This window comes from Narcine bancroftii, chromosome 13 (genome assembly GCF_036971445.1).
Source record: "Narcine bancroftii isolate sNarBan1 chromosome 13, sNarBan1.hap1, whole genome shotgun sequence".
NCBI classification, from domain to species: domain Eukaryota; kingdom Metazoa; phylum Chordata; class Chondrichthyes; order Torpediniformes; family Narcinidae; genus Narcine; species Narcine bancroftii.
In genome coordinates, this window is record NC_091481.1 from 75,075,297 (window position 1) to 75,084,177 (window position 8,881).

Sequence of the window (8,881 nt, forward strand, 5' to 3'; positions counted from 1 at the left end):
TTACTGTGCTGGACTTCTGGAATTGTTGAGGTGGAGTTGTACTAGAGTTGCTGTGGTGGAGTTATAAAGGAGTTGCTGTAAGTGGAGTTGTACTGGAGCTGCTGTAGTGGAGTTGTACTGGAGCTGCTGTAGTGGAGTTGTACTGGAGCTGCTGTAGTGGAGTTGTACTGGAGCTGCTGTAGTGGAGTTGTACTGGAGCTGCTGTAGTGGAGTTGTACTGGAGCTGCTGTAGTGGAGTTGTACTGGAGCTGCTGTAGTGGAGTTGTACTGGAGCTGCTGTAGTGGAGTTGTACTGGAGCTGCTGTAGTGGAGTTGTACTGGAGCTGCTGTAGTGGAGTTGTACTGGAGCTGCTGTAGTGGAGTTGTACTGGAGCTGCTGTAGTGGAGTTGTACTGGAGCTGCTGTAGTGGAGTTGTACTGGAGCTGCTGTAGTGGAGTTGTACTGGAGCTGCTGTAGTGGAGTTGTACTGGAGCTGCTGTAGTGGAGTTGTACTGGAGCTGCTGTAGTGGAGTTGTACTGGAGCTGCTGTAGTGGAGTTGTACTGGAGCTGCTGTAGTGGAGTTGTACTGGAGCTGCTGTAGTGGAGTTGTACTGGAGCTGCTGTAGTGGAGTTGTACTGGAGCTGCTGTAGTGGAGTTGTACTGGAGCTGCTGTAGTGGAGTTGTACTGGAGCTGCTGTAGTGGAGTTGTACTGGAGCTGCTTTAGTGGAGTTGTACTAGAGCTGCTGTAGTGGAGTTGTACTGGAGCTGCTGTAGTGGAGTTGTACTGGAGCTGCTGTAGTGGAGTTGTACTGGAGCTGCTGTAGTGGAGTTGTACTGGAGCTGCTGTAGTGGAGTTGTACTGGAGCTGCTGTAGTGGAGTTGTACTGGAGCTGCTGTAGTGGAGTTGTACTGGAGCTGCTGTAGTGGAGTTGTACTGGAGCTGCTGTAGTGGAGTTGTACTGGAGCTGCTGTAGTGGAGTTGTACTGGAGCTGCTGTAGTGGAGTTGTACTGGAGCTGCTGTAGTGGAGTTGTACTGGAGCTGCTGTAGTGGAGTTGTACTGGAGCTGCTGTAGTGGAGTTGTACTGGAGCTGCTGTAGTGGAGTTGTACTGGAGCTGCTGTAGTGGAGTTGTACTGGAGCTGCTGTAGTGGAGTTGTACTGGAGCTGCTGTAGTGGAGCTGTAAAGGAGTTGCTGTAGTGGAGTTGTACTGGAGCTGCTGTAGTGGAGTTGTACTAGAGCTGCTGTAGTGGAGCTGTAAAGGAGTTGCTGTAGTGGAGTTTTACTGGAGCTGCTGTAGTGGAGTTTTACTGGAGCTGCTGTTGTGGAGTTGTACTGGAGTTGCTCTGCTGGAGTTGTACTGGAGTTCCTGAATTTACTATGTGTGTAGGAAAATTAGAATCTGTTTCTGGGTTCTTCCCTCTCCCTGGCAAGGGCCATGAAAGTTGGCACCTTCGTCTATCCAGCTTCTAATAAAATCTGTGGCAAATTTAAACTAAAATAAAGGCAAGATTCCACTGGAGAACAGTTTTTTTTCCTTCAGGTTTGCTTCCTGAAAAGAACTGGTGATGATAGTCAATATTCCGCTGGCATCCTAGTTAATTGGCCGTTCTGTTTCCCAGGATAGGAAGCCATTTGTGTTGATTCCACTGGGCCACCTTTAACCGCGACACTGACTGCTTTTCCACTGCAAACAACTTGTCCCCGGGATCAGAGTGTCTGGAACCTCTTTCCACTAGTTTCATCGGCACGTCAGCATCAGCTGATGTCGGTGTTATGAGTGGGGGTCAAGGCCGTCAATTCCCAATGTGATTCACCATCATTTGATGCCAGCGTGCTGACTGATTTCCTTTTCCACTGGATCTTAACATGTTAATTCCTGGGATAAGGTGTCAGTGGAAAACGAGCTTTTGATGGACAACTTTATGCTGAACACAAGATAAATTCAGATTTGCTGTATCATGTAAGATGCTGGAGAAGCATTACATTAAACTTTGATTGAAATTAGCATGTTTAATCACATAATGATACTGACACATTGTGTTAGTTCAACTGACCTAAAAATGTTTTGCCACAGATTTTCCTTTGTACCCAGCATCGGATACTTCTCTTGTCAGTAGTCGGCCAATACTGATGGATTCCAGCTGCCCTGATGCTGCTTTTCCACAGTCGCAATGTCCTGGTGAAACCTTTCACCGTGTTCATCACGGGAAGGAGTCCAAATGTGAATGTAGAAATGGATTTTCAATGACGTTGTACACCATGGTTTTGTATGTTTGAAGTAGGCTTAAAATATTACAAGAAATCACAAAACTCGGTGATTTTCACGATCAACAGCTATTTAAAAACACTCTCTAAAGTGTCCAGGAAGCAAAATCCTCATTGTCCAGCGTTATTTTAATATTTTATTTCATAACAGTATCATTTTATCAGAAAGCCATGTTCAAGGGTTAGGGTCCATGATTCTTTCACACAGTTTGTTTTTGGTGCAGTTTAATCCCCTCAATTTTGTTTGGGAGGCTCTCTGCAAACGCTGGGCATCTCTGTAAACTTTTCCTGTAATATCCAAAAACAGAATCCAGTATCCCCGTAAATGCTGGATATGCTCCCAAGAGTCTCATCGTTGCTGGAATTGCCTCTAAATAATTCCGCACCCGTGCAGATCCCTGCAAATACTGACACGGTCTCAGGTGTCCTTCACTTGGAAATGAATCAATATTTATTGGGATATCCTGGAATGTTGATACCCTCCACTCCCCAGTGAATTTTGCTGGCATTATCAAGGATCTAGTCCAGTAGTTCTCAACCTTTTTGTTTCCACTCACATCCCACTTTAAGTCATCCCCAGGCCATCGGTGTTCTGTGATTAGTAAGGAATTGCTTAAGGTGGGATGTGGGTGGAAAGAAAAAGTTTGAAAACCACTGTTTTAATCGTCCCTCATTGATTCGTTATGTGCACGGTCTCAGAACTCCAAAGGAAATGGGCCAAATGACAATTTTTCTCTAGCAAAATATTTCGGTAACAATTGGGTCTAGAGCAGTGATTCTCAACCTTCCCTTCCCACTCACATTCCACCTTAAGCCACCCCTTACTGATCACAGAGTACTGACAGCATAGGGATGCCTTAAAGTGGGATGTGAGTGAAAAGAAAAAGGTTGAGAACCACTGATCCAGAGCTTTGATCAAGGATTCTTTTTCTCCCACTAGGACAGCATTGGTTGGTGTGGTGGTTAGCACAACACCTTTACAGCGCCAGAAATCTGACGGGGGTTCAAATCCCGCGCTGTCTGTAAGGAGTTTGTACATTCTCCCTGTGTCTACGTGAGTTTTCTCCGGGGGCTCTGGTTCCCTCCCACCATTCCAAATATACCAGGCATTGTCAGTTAATTGGCCAGCATGGACACGTCGGCTGAAATGGCCCGTTACAGTGCTGTCTGTCTAAATCAATGGATGCTGCCTCGACCAGCTGAGTTCCTCCAGAAAATGGATGGCTGCTCCAGATTCCAGTATTCCTGTGTGCCTGAACCTCTCCAACATTTAGGGTCAGTTTACTACTTTTATATAGTTCTGGCTTGCTCTACGTGGAATGGAAAAGAATGGAACGTTACAGCACAGTACAGGCCCTTCGGCCCATGGTGTGGTGCTGATCTATATATACCAAAAAGAAACAAACCCCCCCCCCCACCTCATAACCTTTGCTTTTTCTTTCATCCATGGGCCTGTCTACGAGTCTCTTAAATGCCCCTATTGTTCCAGCCTCCAGCACCGTGAGTTATGGCCCTTAGTAATTGGGAAACATTGGTAGGAGACATAAAAGTGGGCGGTGGTGTGGATAAGTCTGGAGGGTTGCCAGGGGTTACAGAGGGACATTGGCAGGATGCAGAGCCGGGCTGAGAAGTGGCAGCTGGAGTTTAACCCAGAAAGATGTGTAAGGTGGTTCATTTTGGCCAAATGTGCAGGCAGAGTACACGTCAATGGGAGTGTGGACAAACTGAGAGATTTTCGGGTTTGGACCTTCATTCACCGTGGGATCGGGTACAAGAGCAATGAGGTAATTTTACAAGACCTTGGTTAGAACCCATTTGGATTATTGTGTCCAGTTCCTGTCACAGGAAAGATGCAGAGAGGAGATCTACAAGGATGCTACATGGTTTGGAGAGCAGGCCTCATGAGGATCGGTTGAGTTCTCCGTACAGCGATGGAGGATAAGGGGTGACCTGACAGAGGTGGACAAGATGACGAGAGACACTGATCGTGTGGACGGCCAGAGGCTTTTTTTCCCCCAAGAGCTGAAATGGCGAACACGAGGGGGTATCATTTTAAGCTGCTTGGGAGTAAGTACGGGGGTGGGGGTTAAGAGGTAAGTTTTTTTTACCCAGAGAGTGGTGGGTGCATGAAATGTACTGCCAGCAATGGTGGTGGAGGCTGGTATGATAGGGTCTTTTAAGAGACCATTGGATATGTTCATGGAACTGAGAAAAAAATGGACAGTTGTGCAGTAGGGAATTTCTTGGCAGTTGTTAGAGTAGGTTATTAGGGAGGATTCAGGCCTGAGCCCTTCATCAAGACAGAGAAGTACTTTTGATGTCATTCTTTATGTGTGTGTGTGTGTGTGTGTGTGTATGAATGTATGTGTGTGCATGTGCGTGTCCGAATGTGAGTGTGTGTGCACCTATGTGTGTGTGTGCGTGTGTGTGTGTGTGTGTGTGTGTGTATTCGTGTGCATGTATGTGTGTGTGTTTGTGTGTGTGTGCGCGCAAGTATGGGTAACATCAACTTCTGTTATTACAGAACCTGTTCATTCCCACAGATGGTTGCAAAGACATTGTCATTAATCAATGGCGTTGAATTGTTTCTTGACTAGCTGAATTTGTGCCCTCTATTTCCAATATCTCTCCATCTGTTGTTGCCCCTCCCCTCATCACCACATTTGTCACTTGATTGGATTCCAACACTGGCAGCCTTTGTCCTCAGTGATCACATCCCTCCTCCCTGAATGACTCATCTTCCTCTCACTGAGCCCTTTTGCCCTTTTGCCTCTCTCTCCCTTTCTCTGACACCTGCCAACACCTGCCTGTGCCCATCAGCGTTCACCCCTCCGTGGTTCACGTTCACCTGCCCCTGCCCCACTGTCCTCGCTCTGCTGACTGCTTTCCTCTCCTCTCTCCGTCTTGATGCCTCGGTCTTCCTGGCCTTTGAAGATTGAACTCTTCATATCTACCCAGCTAAGTATTACCACATAATTTGGTCAACGATCCCTCTGCCAATGCCAGCACACAAGAAGCCTGCCAGGTGCTGGAAGTGTTGAAGCAATGCACAAAGTGCTGGAGGAACGCGTTCGAATCCACCGCTGTTTCTAAGGTGTGTTTACCTTCTCCCCATGTCCTTGGTGGGTTGGTGGGTTTAATGGCTGGAGGGCGGCCATTTGATCTCAATCTATTTTAAGTCATTTTAAGTTAAATCCTGCCACCATTCAATAATGACACACCCTTGTAAGGCTGCAAGCTTCAGCGCTGGAACATAGGACATCATTTGTAAGGATTTGATGTCTTAAACTGAATGGAGTGGTTACAATATTCCCCTTGCCTTTCGTGTTGAATTGAGATACATTGAGGTCCATGCCCAGTGGATAACTGATCCATTGTTCAAAGTTCATATTTATCGTCAGAGTACATACATGACATCATGTGAATAGCCTGAGATCCTTTTTCCTGCGGGCCAGGCAGAATGACCACTTACAGGTAGTGCCAAAAAAAACTGATTCGACGTAAACAAAAAAGAAATGTAAGCAAACTGACTGTGCAATGGAGAGAGAAAAAAAAAATCAATAAAGTGCACAAGTAAGAGTCCTTAAATGAGTCCCTGATTGAGTTTGTCGTTGAGGAGTCTGATGGTGGAGGGGGAGCAGCTGTTCCTGAATCTGGTGGGTGCGAGTCTCGTGGCACCGACACCTCTTTCCTGGTGGCAGCAGCGAGGACAGAGCGTGTGCCGGGTGGGGTGGATCCTTGATGATTGTTGCTGCTCTCCGACAGCAGCGTTCCCCTGTAGATGTTCTCGATGGTGAGGAGAGTTTTGCCTGTGATGCTCTGGTTTTACGCTTGGGGGTATTGATGCCCCCCCCCCCATACCAGACCATGACGTGCCTCATCTGACCTGGTTAGTTTATTTGAAGGAATGTACTGACCTTTGATTGGCCCCATGCACATTACACAATGTGGCCTCCGACGATTTCCAGCCAATCAGCGATGGTACAAATGATGAGATGTATTGTTCTGAATAACCAATAATCTCTGGCCACGCAGGCTGTGCCTAGATTACCTAAAGACTCTGTCCATGTGAGAAACATCTGTTTTCTACAGTTGCCTATATTATACTTAACTGCCACCCAAACATAACCCATATTTAAACAGATACAATATATTCTTACTCTCTTGCTCTTGAGGGAGCCCAGTGAAGGTTCTGGGATGGCAGGACCCCTGGATCAAGAAACGTGGGCCTTGTACTCACTGTGATGGGAGGGGGTCTCATTGAGACTATAGAATTCTGACATTGCTGGGCTGATTCGAAGCAGGAAGTTATGTCCAGAGCCAATGGTCACTGTCTAAGAATAAGGGGATTGCTACTTAGGACTGAGATGAGGGAAAAATTTTCATTCAGAGAGTTGTGAACATGTTTTATGTTTAAATTTAGACATACAGCACCACATCAGGACATTTCGACCCACAAGCCCATGCCATCCCAATTACACCTAAATGATCTACAAACCCCAATATGTTTTGAGCGGTGGCAGGAAACCCTTGCAGACATGGGGAGATTGTACAAACACCCTACAGACAGCGTGGGATTCGAATCTGGGTTGCTGGCGCAGTAGCAAAGTTGCGCTAGCCCGCCAACCGGGCTGCCCCTTGCAGAACTCCCTGCCTGGAAGTTGTTGAGGGCTGATTTGTTGGATAGATTAAAAAGGGAGTTGGATGTTGGCTAAACGGATGAAGGGTTAGGGAGAGAACACAGAAATAGGGGACTAAGGACCCATGATGGGATTGCATGGTGGAGACTGCACTGAGATTCTATGATCTACTGAATCCCGGAAAAATAGTGGGCATGATGGCGGTAGTGGTGGTAGTTTTTGTTGTAGCGGTAGTAGTGGTGGTAGTTTTAGGTGAGGTAGTTTTAGTCCCTGAGTTATGAACAAGATATGCTCCTACGCTTGTCTTTAACTCAAATTTGTAGGTAAGTCAAAACAGGTACATACAGTTCTTATTTAGTTTCAGTTAGTCAAATGTTTGTCTTAGTATACTATATTAAGCATGGTTACAAGGGTAAATAAGACAAGAATTGAAGCCAAATACAAAGTTACACACTCAACACAGTGTTAACAGCAACATGATCCAACTTAAAATGGTGGCCGGCGTTCTCCTTCTTCGAGCTGACTGACCACTGAAGCTGCGTGTAGTCTGTTCATAAGGTTATCCGTAAATCAGACGTTCTTAACCCGGGGACTCCCTATAGTTTCAACTGTGGTAGTTCTAGTTGTGGTTACAATAGTATGTTGCAACCACGGTAAAAGGGATGGAGGAATTATGTTAAGACTGTTGGTCTTCCGGAAGATTTTGAAGGATTGGACCCAGTTCAGTTTTTTCAGAAGTGGATTCCCGAGGTTTTGGGAACAGCATATTTCCCGAACGGTCTGGAATTGGATAGAGCCCATCGAGCAATAAGAAGGAAGCCACTTCCTGGTCAAGTTCCAAACTCTATTTGGATTCGGTTTGCTTTATCAGGTCAGAGAATTGATTTTAAGACTTGTGGTTCGGAATTCGAGGAGTAATCAGGGCCCATTACTTGTTAAGAATAATAGGGTATTTTTTATGCTGATTTGAGTCAAGCTGTGATTCAACATCGTAAGGAATTTAATTCAGCTGAAGCTGTTTTATGGAAAAAGGGGTATAAGTTTGCCTTTCATTATCCTGCTGTGCTTAAAGTTTTTTAAGGAGATGATCAATCTCAGTTTTTCTCTGTTTTATATTTGCTAATTCTTTACCTGATAATAAGCGGGGTCAAAATCCAGACAGGGGTTCCCTCAACAGCTTGTTGTCAAAAGGGAAGAATGGGAACCGAGAGATGGAATCTCAACAGTTGATTGATATTGGAATTGATGATGCGCAGGTTAATTGAGATTTGGAAGAAGCGTTCCACACTTGAAATGATTTTTATGCTTTATCTTTGATTTTTCTGTTCTAGGGGTGGGGGTGGGGAGGTGATTCAACTGCCAATCCTTCCAAAGTCGTCGGCCACTTTGTGGCATTTGTCACTCCCGTATAATGGAGGGAGGTAATACAACTATAGTATTCTATTTTTTTTGTGTTGGTTTTTTATGGGATTCTTTGATTTTTGTTTCTTTTCTTTGAGGAGATCTTTACCTTTGTGTTGATGCCATGGGGAGGTGTTTCACTATTTATAGTGGGATGGTTATAGAGAAGCCTTATGGCTAATTTAAACGTTGCTACTTTCAATGTTAATGGTCTTAATAATCCAATTAAGAGAAAGAGAGTATGAGCATATATTAAAAAATTGTTGCTTTTCTGCAAGAGACTCAGTTGACTGAAAAGGAACATCAGAGATTAAAAAGAGATTGGGTTCGACAAGTTATAGCATCTTTTAATTCTAAGGTAAGGGAAGTTGCTATTTTGATTAATAAAAAGTTAGCTTTTAAATTGGATTCAGTTTTTGAGGCAGCTGGTAGACTTTTGATTGTTAATTGTAAAAAAATTTCTAAATGTTGGACTTTATTGAATGTTTATCTCCTAATATAGATGATGAACAATTTATGGTGGATTCTTTTTTTTTAAACTTTAGCCAGGCATATGATAAATTTATGGTAAGAGGTGATTTTAATTGTTG